General features: G+C 33.7%; 1 protein-coding gene across 9 annotated transcripts in view; it reads left to right on the forward strand.

Moving 5' to 3' along the window:
- The window catches only part of Epha6 (EPH receptor A6), an 806,211-nt gene that overhangs the window by 566,649 nt on the left and 225,587 nt on the right, over nucleotides 1–13,975 (forward strand). The window lies entirely within an intron of this gene.

A 13,975-nucleotide genomic window follows, 5' to 3' on the forward strand; every position in this document is an offset into this window, starting at 1 on the left:
TTATAAACATGATAGGTTTACTCTTAGTGAAATAAAATATAAAAGCAAAGAATAAATAGAAAATAGGCTGCTTTATTGTTGTAAAACACAGTTAATACATAGGCATAAGTTTATAATATCACAAATATAATTTTTGGTGAATTTTCAGAGTAAGCACAATATATTTTATGTTTAGTTTCTGATTTGTTCTTTTCTAATAAAAACAAACAACATCCATGACAAATAACATGCAGCTTTCATTTCTTCCACTAATGTGAACACTGTCAGTTATCTTTCGTCATGATATTCTACACAGTAAAAGAAAAGGGAAATGTAAAAATAATAAATATTTAGCCTCTATCTCTACTCTGCTTGTGGCATGCTTGCAAAGGAATGTTTTTAAAGGTTTCTGAAAATTCTACAGTTCAATTTCAAAGAACTATATGATATTTTCATACTATCTCTTTGCTTCTATCATTCAATAATATTGGAATTTTAAATCTTTTATCATTTAACTCTTGACTGCTGAATCATGGGTGCTTAACTTAGAAAATACTTGAAATTTAAATTTCGTTTGCATTTTTCAATCATCCCATGCACAGTTAATCTAATACATATTGTTTAGGAGTTTTAGCAAATACTGTTGTAGAGACCAAGTGGGAAAGTTGACCTCATTACGTTCTCTTTTATATACTACATAAAGCACTACCTAATTTTGGCAAGTTACTGTTGTGTATCTCTAATTTGGGGGTGCAAAAATATTGAATTTGGTATTGCAGATACAATCCCAAAAGTATAAATTTGGACTAAATTAAAATTCCAAGGATCATCTTGAGAACCAGTTATGTGAACTAAATCAGATACAAGCTTAAATATTGAATGCTTTCCTTTATGAGAAAAGCAAAATATAAATAAAATGAAAAATAATAATAGAGAACAAAGCGATAGATCCTTTGCCAAAGAGTAAGAGACCAAAAGATGGAGGGCTGGCGAGGGAGGGCAGGAAAAAGGGATGTGAACAGAAACTAAGAAGTGCTGTGTGCGTGTGCGGACTCCGTACTTTTGATGCCATCATTATGTGCTGCAAACATATACTAAAAAATTAAAATTTTAAAAAAGAAAAGAAATCTAAGGATCTGCTTCAGAAACATGTTCCTGAAACAACAGGTGGGATGGTAATTATAATTGTATAACCACAGAGGCACCAAATCAGCGTTCTAGATGGAGCAGAAATGCCCTGCAGCAAGGAGAGTGTAATAGACATTACACAGGAGAGTATTCTTGTCTCCTATTCTTGTCTAAATTCTTATTTTCTATTAGCAGTGACTCATTTAAATAAGTTTACAGATACTACATTTATTTTCAAGTAAACTCAGCTCTATGCTTTGTTAAATGAATTAGTCTATATAAAGCCTTTGAGATGGTGACTAGTACCTAGTTTCCTCTTTTATTACTTTCATATATTGGGAAGCAGTGAGTAAAATAGGTGTATTAAGAAATGGCAACTTTTCCTAGATTTTGTAATGGCTATGATCAAGTTCAAAGGATTATCTATACTTTGTGGGTGGTATTTTAATGACACCCATATTAGATGTAATAGTTCCGGGTTTTAGCATCCTTTTGGGGGAGTCACTTTCCTTATTAATTCATGTATGCAGGACATGATGTTTACATTCCTTGTGTGGAGTTGATACATGCATATAACACATCTCAGTCCTTTTTTCATTCCCCCTTCCCTCCTCATCCATCTCTTGATCACTTTCTCTTTTTTTGTACATGCTTACAGTATATAATGTCTACAATCCTTGTGTGGTGGAGGTACTTGTACATACTACATCTCAATTTCTTTTTTCATTCCATCCTTCCCTTTTCTCCTCCCTCTCTCCATATCATCATCTCCTTACCCTTTATGAAAGAGCTCCCTACTTCCTATTATATACCTTTTATTTTGTTCTTTATACTTTAGGATTCTATGGAAGAGAAACCATGAAATATTCCAGTTTGTATGTCTGATTTATGTCACTTAACATTATGGTCTCAAGCTGCATTCATTTTCCAATAAATGACTCTTGTACCTGTTAAAATGAGATGCATAAGAATATATGCAAAAGTGTAAAGCAGATATTTACTGTAATGCAATCAAAGACTGATGGATTTGCTAATGTTATAGGAGTTTTTGATATACTTTCTTTAATAACTGCAAAATATCATTGGAAAAAATCAATAGGGCTAGTGGATATAAATGATACAATTAGCAAATTTTATTTGCTGAATATATAGAGAATAACATGTCCAAATTTCTAGAGTTGCATTCTGTTCCAAGAAACAGAAAACATGCATGAAACAAGATAGATCTGGGCCATAAGGCATTTTTCTAAGCATTTTTCAAACAATTTGGGTTTTTATGGACTACATTAGCAAATAAAATACAAATACGCTAGAAAAAATATAAAAATAACTAAAAATTAGAGTTTTTAAAAACAATTTAAAGAATAAGGATGCCCTGTGGTTATCTTCTCCAGAAAGGAAAATCAGAACAAATAAATAGCTGCATCTCAAGGACAGTCCCTGAGACAGTGCAATAGAGCACAACAAGGGAGAAACGGAACCATGGAGACACAGAGACCTAGTATGAGGCATGGAGAGTAGAATGGAGCGTATTGGCAACTGTGACCCTAATTTTCCAACAAGGGGGACTCACATTGCAGGGGTAATGAATGGGAGAGCATCAGTCATCCCTATCAGCATGGATGCTAACAACCCTAACTGCAAGAGAATTCCACAGATATCACAGGCTTGCTTCCCAGATAGCAGTGCTAACTGAAATCTTAACTGTAGCTTTGCTTCAAGAAAAATACTTATGGGGCTGGAGGTTTAGCTCAGCGGCATAAGCCCCTGCCTTGTAAGCAGGCAGTCGTGAGTTCGATCCCCGGCACCGAAAAAAACGAAAAAGACCAAAAAAAAAAAAAAAAAAAAAAAAAAGAAAAGAAAATACTTACATTATCTCTCTTCAAAGACCAAAGCCCAGGCAACAGCAGCATGGTGCTAAATTGGAGGCAGAGCCATGTTACCAGCCCACCAGTGATCCCATGCTGGTACGAGTGTGTGCTCCATACCTCCATGACCACCAATACCAAGGAAATATGTAGTATACATTTCTGACAGCAGTACGCTCATTGTTGCAAGGGTGTCCCACCGCTCCTGCTGTGTGTACCACACATGTCCGAGCTGCAAGAGTACCTTCTTCCCAATGTGGAACTCAAATAAGAAAGTATTTGTGCCCACTGCAGTATAGCCTATGTCTGTAATCATTGCTTACAGCTGAAGAAGCTACACAGAAACTCCTGTAGTATCTAATGGGAAAAAAAAAAAAAGCCCAACAAACAGACACCATGAGATACAAATTCAGGAAAAAAACATTTCCCACAACCACGTTAGCTACAGGTAACCTTAGCTAAGGTAGTTGCCTTATAACATGGTAGAAAAAACTGATTGGCCAAATGCACAAATCTCAGTGCAGAGACGTAAGACTGTAAAAACCAGGTAACACGATGCCTCCATTGGAACACAGTGAATCCCTAGCAGCCAGCTTAAAAAAGGCTACTGAAGATATGCCTGATGAAGAATTTGAGGGAATGATGCCTAAATTATAGGAACTTTTACTTGAATGTAAATAAATTAAATCAGATTCTAAGAAAACTCGGTGAAATTCAGGAGAACATGAAAAGGCAAGTCAATAAAATTGGAAAAATAATTCATATATGAATGTGAAAGTCAACAGATAGAAACTGTGAGAAATATTAACAGAAATCCTAAAAATGAATAACTCAAAAAAGTCAAATAAAGATAAATTTGAAAACATTAACACCAGACTAGATCAAAATGAAAAAAAGAAATTTGAAGACCAGTCTTCCAAAAAATTCTCAAAAAAAAAAAAAAAAGGGAAAAATGAAGCAAAGAAAAAAAAAATAAATAAAGGCAGCTTCTGAGACCTATGGAACTCCATTATATGAACAGTTCCTTGAAGTCTGGAAATCCTAAAGGCAATGAGAAGGGAAAAAACATAAAAATCTATTCAATAAAATAATAGCTGAAAAAGTCCCATCTTGGCAAAGATAAAAATATCCAGGGTTAGGAGGGCTATAGATTCCAAATAGAAATTGCTGAACTACGTCCTCACCAGGACAGAGTGTAATCAAATTGTCAAAGATCCAAAAACAAAAAATTCTGAAAATAGCAAGAGAAATCCTCTAAATTGCATTTAAGTGAAGCCTCAAAGATTAAAATCTGATTTCTCAGCAGAGACTTTACAAACCACGAAGGAATAAAATGACATTTTCTAAGTTGTAGGGGGGGGAACCTACCTCCAAGCAAACAGTACTATAGCCAGTAAAAGAAGGAGAAAAGGCAGTGGGGGGAAAAAGACAGACTATTTAATACATGATGCTGGGAAAACTGGCTATCAATAGGCAGAAGGCTGAAACTTGACCTCTGTATCTCATCCTATGCAAAAATAAATTCAAAGTGATAAAAGATCTAAATGTGAAACTTGAAACTATGAAACTACTAGAAGAAAATATAGACATTCAAAACATTTGTATAGGCAGTGATTTTTATTGAGATCACAGGTATATAGGTGACAAAAGCAAAAGTAGACTAATGGGATTATATCAAACTAAGAAATTTTTGCACAGCCAGTGAAACAACCAACAAAGTAAATAGACAACTACAGAAAGGGGAAAAGTATCTGTGAACTGCTCATTTAACAAAGTATTAATATCCAGAAGATGTAAGGAATTTTTAAAAACTTCAAAAAAATCTAATTTCAAAGTATGCAAATGATTTGAGTTGGCATTTCTCCAAAAAGATATGCATCCAATGCCATTAAATAGGAGGAAACATAAATCAAAATCAGGATGAACTACTATCTCATCCAAATTACTATCATCAAAAGGTAAAAAATAATAAAGATGTATGCAGATGTGAAGAAAAGGAAATCTTACATTCTGTTGGAAGGAATGAAATTAGTAGAACTACCATGGAAAACAGTATTTAAGTTTCTCAGAAAACGAAAAATAGATCTCCTGTATAATCCAGGCATCCCTCTTCTGGGTATATAGTCAAAGGAAGTGAAATAGCATATCAAAGAAACATTAACACTCACATTTATGGAAGCATTAATTGCAAAAAACAAGATATAGAATCAGTGCAAACCTCCATCAACAGCTGAATGGATAAATAAAATGAGATATGTACACATGGTAGAACATTATTCATCCATAAAAAGCAAATGAAATACTATTATTTTCAGCAAAATGAATGTAACTGGAAAACATTATGTTCAATAAAAGTTATACACAGAAAGAGAAATAACACATATTCTGTCTTATGTGTGGAAACTAGAAATGTTGATCTGAATTTGTCATACAGATTACTGGAGATTATGAGGGCAAAGGGATATGAACATTGATGGAGACTGGATAATTGTTAGCAAAACACAATTGAATAGAGGGAATACATGTTATTGTTTCATAGCACAGTGACCATAGTCCACACAATATTATATATTTCATAGAGAACTCACAGAGAAAATTTTAATACTTCCAAAGAGAAAAGTATAAGGAAGTTGAAATAATTACCCTGATTTGATTGATATATGCTATATACATTTATTACAATATCACACCATATTCTTAAATATGTACAATTAGTAATGTCAGTCAAAAATGTCTTAAATGATCATGCATTATTTTCAGTGTACTTGTCTTAAGTAACTCAAGCATCATTGAAATACAACTTAGAAAATTGTATAAATAATGAAAAGCTGTATCTTAAAATGTAGAGGATACAACTAATATAGGACTTCAGAGGTAAGTATAAAGCCTTAAAATATTTACTTAACAAACTAAGAAATGATGAAAATTAATGAGCTAACTATTCAGGTTAACAATTCAGAAAAAAAGAAATAAAAATTCATATAAAACGTAGAAGGGAAATAAAGAGCAAAGATCCAAAACAGTAAAATAGAGAATATAACAATGAAACCAAGTTATTTTCTAAAATCAGTAATAAAAATGTATAAATGAAAAATTAGGTCAAGAAAAATATAAGGTATAAATGATGTAGTTTCATCTGATTTACATATAGAAAATAAAACACAGATGAAGTAACTGAGAAAAAACAAAACAGAAAGATTTATTTCTACTCACAATCTCAGATTTTAGTCCATGGTCAGGTGACTCCATTGTTTCTGGGTCTGAGACAGAAACATCGTGGTAGAAGGGCCTGCGTCATGGTTTATATGTGTGGTCCCCAGGCCTCGTGAATTTGCATTGTGCATTTGTGATTGATTCATTGTCTAGTGCTTAGACTGCGGGTGTGAGTGCTACACAGGCCTAGGGATGGAGCCAGGCTGTAATGTAATGGCAGGAAGAAGGTGTGTCTTGCTCGACCTGAACTGTGGCCCTGCCATGCTACCCTGCCTTGGAGCCAACTGAGTATGGACTGAAACCTCCAAAAACGGTAAGAAATAAACCTTTCCTTTCCCAACTTTGGGCTTCAGGTATTTTGTCTCAGCAATGAGTGAGAAGTAACTAAGACAGTCTGTAACACTTCATGTTGGCCAGAGAAAAACAGACAGAGGGAGAGAGAAGGAGAGAGACAAAAGAGAGAGAGGCAGAGGCAGACAGAAACAGAGAGACAGAGAAGAGAGAAAGAGAGAACGAGAACAAGGGTCCTGGAAAAAAATATAAACTCCACAGCCAAGGCCTAAAGAAGTGATTCCTTCATGTAGGCCCCTCTTCCTGTTTCTGCCGCCTCCCAGCAGTGCCATCAGATGGAGATCAAGCCATCAACAAGTGAGCTTTGGGGGATTCTTAAGATTCAAACAATGGTATTTAAAGTTATGGATGTAATTTCTAGATATTTTAAGTATTTTACTATTATTTCCATATTATGTTATTATTTAACACAAACTATTAAAGCATAAGATTAACATTTTCTAAAACATCAAAGAAAATTTACAATAACAAAATATAGAAAGGAGAAATCACCCATACATCAAATAACTGAAACATAACCTCATTGTGGTATTTGTCTTCTTAATCTATGCTCTATGCATTCAGTTTATGTCTACTTTCCATAAAGTTTTAATAGCACTAGATATTTTGCTATATATACTGTATTTAAGACACTGTCATGTTCATCTGTTAATGACATATACAGCCTCCATGTTATTATCTAGAATCTAACTTATTTTAACAAATCTTTTTTAAAAGCTTTGATTTCAATCACTTTGTTCTATTATTTTTAAAAATTTATTTTTCCATTGAATATCATATGTCATTACAATTTGCAATATGAAGTTTAAAATTTTAATTAATTATAGTAAGTGAACAATAAACACTGATAATATTCTTATTGAAACAAACCCCAAAATGAGATTAAAAGCTTTGTTCAATGATATGTCCAACCTATAAAATCTTAAAATATGTATTTTTTCTCATTTTAGCATCATTGAATTTGTGTTAACTTCTTGTGATTAGTAGAATCCTTAGTTTAATTGTACATTTCTTCCTAGAAGTATGTGTAATGACATATATTACAATCTAATTTCAATGAAGAAATATTTTTAAAGGATAAAGTGATGATCCATATATTTTTAGTGTATTATATATGTCCCTGAGAGACAGGCAAAATGAAATGGTAACTAAATTGGTAAGAGTTTACATTAGTGAAAATAGAGCTTTAACATGAAAACAAATTTTCTTACTTATTCTGTTAGAACATATGCCTGTTATCTATAGAGAATACATAAAATCACTGTAAAATGTTGACAATTTTGAGTCATGGCTTAATTAAGAGGTATTAGTGATTACCTATGAATGTTTTCTTTATCTTAAGATAAAATGATTCAATAGTGCAATTTTATTCATAAATAATTAGTATATTAAAGTTATGCAAAGTCTTGATTGACATTAAAAACCTATATCTTTTTAATAGTAATTCAAGTTTCTCCTTGATAATTTTAATAAAAATAATCATCCATTTCCCATTTCCCATTTCCCTTCTTTTCAACAAAAAATTTTATTAAAAAATTCCATTTCCCATTTCCCTTCTTTTTAACAAAAAATTTTATTAAAAGAAAATCAGAACCACCATATACAAAGGGAAAGAATACAAAATTCAAGACAACTGAAAAATTACAACTATTCAATGATACAAGACAACTGAAAAATTACAACTATTCAATGTAATGTGTAATTGCTCTTCAATTTCTTAAACAGCTTTCCTCAACTTATTTAATAGTCCTGCTGATTTTCCAGTTAAATAGCATTGAGTTTTCAAATATCTCAAAATCTCAAGGCAAGAGACGATTACAAAAGTCATAGCAAAGGCTCATTTTCCTAGATAAGGAAGGTGAGCTCAACAATCTCTAAATATTAGGACCAACTGCACCTAGTGATTTCTTAAGGATAGTTATTGAATCTGGTATAAAAATCACAGTTCTTTAGGGATGAATTAGAACAGTAATATAGACGGTCCAGTATGGATAGAAGGCAAATGACCTGTATTTATTTGTCAGATAAGTTCCTGTAAAGAAATCAGGGAAAAGCTGAGAAAGTAGAGGTAATGACTATTCAAAGAAAATTAGTAGAGTCATAAATACTACAGATACAGTTAAACATCAGTGTGCAAGTTGATGCAATTAGAAGCAGTCAATTAAAAAAGAAATATATATATACACATATATATAGTCACAGATATATCTAAGCGATAGATTGGATAGATAGATAGATAGATAAGAGATAGATAAATGTAAAGATGAATACACCATATATAGTCACAGACCTATGAGAACTCAAGTTAATCATCAGCAAGGGACTAACAGTCCCAGGTATCCTCATCTGAAGACTAGAATGTAGGCATTCTTCTTATTGGCTCCAAATATGATGTTGCAAAAACCACTAAAGAAATTCTAATATTTAAAAAATCAAACCAAAAGCGTATGCTTTTCCTACATGATCAAATCTGTTCAACGGAAGGATGAACAAAGAAGCAAAACAAGAACCCAGCAAAGATGTAGAGAATTCTTGCACTCATCTGGTCAATTTGAGAACCAATGCTTCTTTCCTCTGTATGCAGGAGTAAGCTCAGAGAGTTCCCCTGAATAGCACATGTCCAGGGGCTATGAGAACTTGTAACTTCAAACGGTTTGAAAGAAATATGGAGTTTGAAATTCCCCAAAAGTGAGTATGTGGAGAAAATAAAACAAGACATTTTTAATCTAGGGCTTTGGGAAATTAGAACAAAATTGATAATAAGGGCTCATTTATCACCAAAATTAAATTTGGATGCTTCCCAAAGAAAACTTTGGTCGAGAAAACAGAAATGCTAAATCCCAGGAAGGATTAATCTACTATTGATCCAAGTTAAGACAGAACTATCCAAAACTCATTTAAAAGTCTAAAGCATGCTAAGAGCTAATTGATGAAGTTTTGCTTCTGTCATTTTAAAACTTGAAAATTTTGTCTCTCTGGCAATTATCATATAGCATTCTTTTTAATATAAAGAGTTGGATTTTTCTCTCCCACAGTGTACAATGTTTTAACACAGCCGATCAGCAATTTTTCTATTTTAAGTACACTGCAGCTGACAGCCCACCACCTTCACTTAGTCTTGGCGGTCTAAACACAGCCCTTCACATTCCGGCTGAATTCCAAAATACCGTATTTGTGCTAGTGCAGGAATTCTCACATACTGGGATAAATGACAGTCTCTTGTGGTTTCCTTCTCAAGTAAACCTTGAAAATGGTTAGTGTGTCCTTTCACAGAGTCATGCAGGTGGTCCAAGGAGGACATCTGCACAATCAAACATTCTGCAGCATCAGCTACCCGTGACGTCCACGACGACTAACCCTGGGGGATCAAAAACAGGGAGAATCTCTGCCTTCAAAAATTTCGCAGTACAGTGGGAGAAATAGGTGCACAGAAACTTACCATTAATGAGAGAAATGCTGTTGATACAAGAGTGCAAAAGGAAGCCTTAGAGAATACTAAGAAATCATGCCTAAAAGGATCTTATTCAGTAGAAAAAGGAAACTAACCTGAGAATTCACTGTATGGGCTCAATTTTAATGCCATTCATAATCATCACAAACTAGTAGCTTTTAAGAATCCCGAACTGTATTATTTTGTAGTTTCTGAAGTCAAAAGGCCAAAATTGTTCTTGTTGAACTAAAACCAAGGTGTTGGCAGCAACGACTTCCTCAGAGATTTTGGGGGAAGTCTGTGTCATTGTCTTTTGTAGCTTCTAAAGGTCATCTGCATTATCTCTGTGGCTCTTCCTCAGCCTTCAGCACCACAGTGTAAAGTGATGACTCTGACCTGTGCTTTCATCATCCCGTCTTTTCTGTCTTCCCTGTGTCCCCCAGTCAGGACCTCTGTGATCACATTGCCCCATCTGGTTAATCTAGCAGACTCTTCACTCTCAATATCACTCAATCAATACATATTTAAAACCCCTTTTGCTAAGTGAGACAACATACTCAGTTTCGTGGTTTTAGATCATAGCAGCACTGTTACTGAATGAACTAAGGAAGGAAGACGAAAGTTGGTTTTAGTAGATACTATGGACTGAATTGTGATCCACCCTGCACACATTGAACAACAACAAAATGCTGTGTTGAATCCCTAACCCTAATGTGACTGTGTTTTGAGATATGTCTTTTTAAATGTAATGAATGTTAATAAGGTCATAAGAGTGAAGGCCTAGTTCAAAAAAATCAGTGTCCTTATTTTAAAAAAATTCCCTCTTTCTCCCTCTCCCTCTCCCTTACCTTCTCTCCCTCCTTTCTGTCTCTCTCCCTTTCATTCTCTCATAAACACACATGTGCACCCCCTGCAAGAAAAGGCCATATAAGGTTCAGTGAAAAGGTAGCTGCTTACCAGCCAGTAAGAAAATGAATCTGCCAGCATATTAATCTGGGATTTCCAGCTCTTCTGAAAGATAAGAAAATAAATTTATGTTGTTTAAGTTACCCACTCTATGGGATTTGGTTCTGGAAGCCTGATCAGACTAATACAGAAGATGATAATGAAACATTTCTTAGGAGATTTTAAGGTATTAATACAAGTACAGACTTTAAGCGACAAATCTAAAGAAAATGTAGATTTGAAATTTAACAGCTTAAACTAGTAGTTGGTAGTGATAAAAAGCATTAACCTGAGATAGTATACTAAAAGAGAATATAGCTGGGAATGGAGCCACACAGTTCTGGTAACACTGCTATCCAAATCTCCAAATGCTCAGCAGATGGCTGAATGAGTTCTAAGTTTTACTTGTACTGTGTGGATAGCCGAAGGGCAGGTGGAACTGGGGGTACTAATCACAGGAACTAGTACTGTAGAGACAGCATTTTGTGTTTTATGTACCTTTACCTCCTATGACTGCAAAATAGTTGTTTTATAGACAAAGGATACCAAGACTCAAAAACAGTGAGTCATTTTCCTGGATCACAGAGATGTTTGCCCTAGATTTGATTTCTAACATGATTCTTCTGATAACAGAATGAAAAAAAATCAATTCTGATAGATATCAAGCAGAGCTGGCTTTGAAATGCAAACCTTCTTCTGTTTAAAGAGAAGAACTTTCAATATGCCTTCAGGCAAGAAAGGTTAGCAGAAGAGGTCAAGGCTGATAACACTGGATAAAAAAGGTGTAGGGTGGAGGTGTCTGTGAGGTTAACAAGTTGAAACATTATTAAGAGTATTCAATAAGAAAGTAATGTTAGTACTTTATTTACTGGACATTATTATCGCAGAAGTAGAAAACATCCATCTCCTTGAAACAGTCTAAATTTGGGAGTAGGTCTTACCAGGAAAGAATTAAAACCTGCCCAAAAAAGAAAAAGGAGACCCTCTAATGTTTGAAAAATGCTGTGGATAGAAATATGATAATATGGTTAACTCAGTCACTAAAGAAATTGTTAACCTCATCTTTGAGCCTTCAAAAATCCTGTTTTGCAATCTAGATTTTTTGGACCCAGCAATGAAAAGCACTGGCAGTGACATATTTAACATATCTTCCATGATGTCAGGGAAAGACTGTTTACATGGAACTTTTTTAAGAGTCAAATACATAAAGCATTAATATTTGTACATTAATCTGTACCTTTCAAGAAGTAGACAGGTAATAAGTATTCTACCCACCCACAATGTTACAGAAGCAAAAGAAAGCAAATCGACTTCCTCTAAAGCCATAAAACAAATTAGTGGTGAACCAGAAATAGAGTCCTTAACGTCCAAGATCCTGTCTTGCCTTTGTGTTAACCCACTCCTAGTATTGACCAGACTTGTGAAGCAAGGCAAACTTTGCATTTTGTTGAACTTTCAGTAAAGATAAATCTGAAACATTAAAATAGCTGTTCAACAATGTTTAACTGTAAGTTTTCTTTAAAAGTTGTTTTTTTTTTTTTCACAAACAGGAGTGCTATGTATAATCAGGAAGAAATCAGAACAGAATTAGTGATAAGGATGTTAGTTCTTAGTGACAAAGATGTTCTATCCTTGAATGACAGGCAGTGAGGGAAGAGTGATTCTCTTGATAATAATAATAGAATTTACCTAAAATCTCCGGACACTAATATATGTGTTGTTCCTCTATTCCTTTTCCTTTTTTAACTGCTTTATATAGCATTTAATATTTTTGTACTGCTTTTGCATTCAGAAAGCAGATTTAATGAAGTTAGGTTTTGTAAAGAATAATAAAACTGAATACAAAAGATTTCTTGCTATCTTCTAATTCTACACAATGAAAATGCAAGATACTATGTACATTTTAAAAATGCTTCCATACTGAAAAATTCTCTAACCTGTCTATTCTAAGATACACTGTTTGAACCTAAAATTATTTTCTCCTCATTCATATTTTATTTATGCCACAAAATATTATAATTTTATTTACTAGGTATCAGGTACTATGAGCACAACAAATAGATACAATCAGGCAATGCCTTCAAAATGTATAGCTGACCAGATGGATTATAGGGAAATGTTGAAATGGAGATATAGCTAACAAATGAGTCAACAAAATGAATTTCAGAATGACCTCAAACAATTAAATGGGCTATGTAGCGATTACCCTAATACTCTCAACACAAAGTCCACTAGGAACAAACTATAGTTTTAAAAAAGTTGTATTTACTGCTCACATAAGAAAATAAAAACAAAAACATCATGTGTAACTACAGTGTATATCTTTAAGATGTTTAAAGGACCCTTACTAGGATTTGACTTTGGTTGGGTAAGTCAAGATAGTAGAGCAAAAGGCATTGGATGCCGTCAGGCAGCAAAGGCAACTCTATAAAGCAGTGTCTGGATTTTAAATTTTATTTTTAAGTTACATATAATCAGATATTTTGTGGCCCATGATACAGTAGCATCATATGTGAGTATATTGTAGAATGCTTCAATGAAAGTAATTTTAAAAATCTATCACCGCATATACTTACATTTTATAAATGAAAACATGTAAAACCAATTCTGAACATTTTCTTCCTTTTCCCAATATCTGTTACACTTTCGGTTTTTCACATCAGAGAAATACTGCATGTGTGTAAACTACATCATTAAATTATTTTGTTTTGTTGTTTTGTTGAGACAGTCTTGATTTGTAATGCAGTGTTCTCTTGAGCTCACTAAATAGCTCAGGCTGGCCTTGAACTTGTAGTGAGTCTCCCATGTGCTGGGATTACAGGTGTGCCGGGGAAACTAGGAAAGGGGAAGGGAGAAGAAAATAAAGCAAAAGAAAAAATAAGAAAAGAAGGAAAACATCCAAACAAAGCTTTTGTAGATAAGGAAGATGGTTAAAGGGCAGGTAGGAAAATATGTGAAAAAAAGAATTAAGTTATACCATGCACAGGTACAAATTCCATATAATGAATGTGATCATTAGGTATACCTAACATGTACCAATAAACCTAATTAATAAAAAAAT

Source organism: Cavia porcellus, unplaced genomic scaffold, assembly GCF_034190915.1.
Source record: "Cavia porcellus strain 051 isolate PalLab524CR breed Dunkin Hartley unplaced genomic scaffold, mCavPor4.1 scaffold_15, whole genome shotgun sequence".
In the NCBI taxonomy this organism is placed as follows: domain Eukaryota; kingdom Metazoa; phylum Chordata; class Mammalia; order Rodentia; family Caviidae; genus Cavia; species Cavia porcellus.